We start from the raw sequence: 2,443 nt of genomic DNA, 5'->3' as shown, positions 1-2,443 counted from the left end.
GGCAATGAGCTAGGCTTTGAACGAAGCTAGAGATTCTAAAAGATGGAAATAGGGAGGGAGCGCATTCCAGGCATAAGGGATGAAATGTCATGTGTGAGGAAGAACAAAGGAGGTTTTGTTGGACCCCAGAATGTGTGAAAGAGATCAATTTATAATAAGACTGGAAAGGTCATTTGGAACTAGGTTGCAAAGGGCTTTAAATGCACTTTGGAAATGAATGTGATGTGAAAACAAAAGCCATCAACAAAACTAAAAGACAAAAATTAAAAAGAGAACCTGGTATACATAATGTTCAGATGATGTTTGTGGAATGACTGAGTTCCTAATGGATTGTCTGGGCTAAACAAGTGCCAGGCAGGGGCTTTGTGGCATTGTGGGCTGATATGGAAGCTAACGGATTGAAACTCTGCTACCCACTGATATGACATCAACTTCCATCCATCCTACTACTCCGATGCCCCTCTCCACAAACTGTGTGGGCATAATTCACAGGGAATAGTATGGGACTTCTCTACTAAGTACATAGCAACAACGCAAAATGAAATTCTAATTTGAATTCTATAAATCTCATATATGGATTTGCTCCCCCACCCCTACCCTCACTGGAAATGTTGTTTAAATCCATTCTGAACCATGTGCTGGGACTTTGCCAGGAAGTGAACCGATCAGTGGGTTAGGCAGAGATTAACCAGCAATCCAGAGTCATGTAGAAGAAAAGGTCACAGGTATTTAAGGTTTTCTTTTTTGCTAATGGTTTTTTTAGTCCTGGTTTGTTGTTTGTAATTCTGAATTTTAGTGCTTCCCCAACCTGCTATTCTGATCCCTATGTCCCTTACTGGGACTTGACAGTTTGATTATAACTTCATATGGGCCTGACTTAATTTCATTTTTGCTGTATCTGTATTCTCAAAACCTGATGTCTGTGTTTTTCTCTCTCTGGCCTCAGGCTCCCACTTTCTTTCTCTCTTTGGTAGTTTAGTTTGTACATCTTTTTGACCCTGAAGGTTCACCCATTTAACCAGACCTGAAATCCCTTTCCTTAACATTATACAACCTTTTGTCTTATACATTTCCTTTTTGTTAGGGTTAAATAATCTCATCTTCAGCTTTTTTGCTCCCTTATAAGGAATATTTACTATTACTTTAGGGCATCAACAAGGGAAGCAAACATTGACTGTTAAGGCAAGCAGAGCTTGCTAGCAATATAACCAGCCAGGTAAATTTAATAACACAGCATGTGCACAAATTGATAAGGGGTATAATGTGGACTCTGGAGGAAGAATGAGCTCTGAACTAGTTTGAAGACTAAATGAAAAAGTCTTCTGAAGAAGAAACTTAATGCATTAGTTAATTTCTTAGCTAATTTCAGTGCTGTTTAGTCAGCAGAAAGAGTTCCTTGTGCTCAAGTGCCCCAAACCACTAACAGATGTAGTTGTACCAGAGAGAGCAGTTAATAGAAAAGAGGTATTACTTCTATTTATTGCCACTTTTCTTAAGGGGCCTTATTTCTTTTTTACTGATATGAGAGACTGGAGTTTCTTGACAGAGACGTAGTAGCATAATCTTATTACATTTATGAATTAGCAATCTGCTAGTAGAAGAGTCACGTGGTTTAGAGAAGGAGGGCCAACCTTGAAGTTAGGAAACTGAGGCTTAATGCATGGACACCAGCTGGTGATGGTCAGCAAGTCACTGCACTTTTAAGTTGCCCAGGCAGGTTTCTAAGATGGGGATTCTTAAAAATTTGTGTGGGTGTTTGTGTTGGAAATATATTTTTAAATGCATGAAATACATTGGATTTCAAAGGAAACCAGTTTTAGATAGCTAGATGCATAAATAAGCCTCTGGGTAGCACAGTGGATAGAATAGCGTGCTGTACCTGCAGTCAGGAAGACTTGAGTCTGAATCTTGCCTCAGACATTTGCTTGCTGTGTGAGCCAGCACAAGTCACTGAACTTTTGTGTGTTGCAATTTCTTCATCTGTAAAACGGGGGTAATAATAGCACTTACCTAACAGAATTGTTATGAAGATCAAATGAGATAATGTATGTAAAGAACTTTGCAAACTAAAAAGCACTATATAAATGCTGGCCTTTATAGTTTTTATTATTGTTAAAATATAACATATTTTATTTATTTATATAACATATATATTTTATATATAATTTATATATAAATAATTATATTATATATCATGAATAACACATAATATGATATATAATATATTTATATAACATATATACAATATATAACATATTTATTTATATAACATATATACAATATAAGATATAATTGTTGTCAAAATATAATTATCAAAATATATTAAAAAAAACACAAGTTTGGGGCGGCTAGGTAGCACAGTGAGTAAGAGCGCAAGTCAGGAGGACCTGGGTTTGAATCTGGCCTCAGACACTTAACACACACACGCACACACACACACACA

The 2,443-nt window shown here is 36.6% G+C and overlaps 1 long non-coding RNA gene across 3 annotated transcripts in view; it reads left to right on the top strand.

Annotated features, from left to right (window-relative positions):
- Positions 1-310: 310 nt before the first annotated feature.
- Positions 311-2,443, top strand: part of LOC138159063 (uncharacterized) — a 412,739-nt gene continuing 410,606 nt past the window's right edge. For 2 of the 3 annotated variants that reach the window (XR_011167793.1, XR_011167792.1), the window contains exon 1: positions 318-725. This is a non-coding gene — a long non-coding RNA (uncharacterized lncRNA). Of the gene's footprint in view, positions 726-2,443 lie in introns of all 3 variants that reach the window. The other variant, XR_011167791.1, reaches the window with a different exon arrangement.

Source organism: Petaurus breviceps, unplaced genomic scaffold (genome assembly GCF_028583685.1).
Source record: "Petaurus breviceps papuanus isolate PSGF00001 unplaced genomic scaffold, PetGlider_PUasm1.0 175, whole genome shotgun sequence".
In the NCBI taxonomy this organism is placed as follows: Eukaryota; Metazoa; Chordata; class Mammalia; order Diprotodontia; family Petauridae; genus Petaurus; species Petaurus breviceps.
Note: the sequence above shows the minus strand (reverse complement) of the source record. Positions and strands in the feature narration are given on the sequence as shown.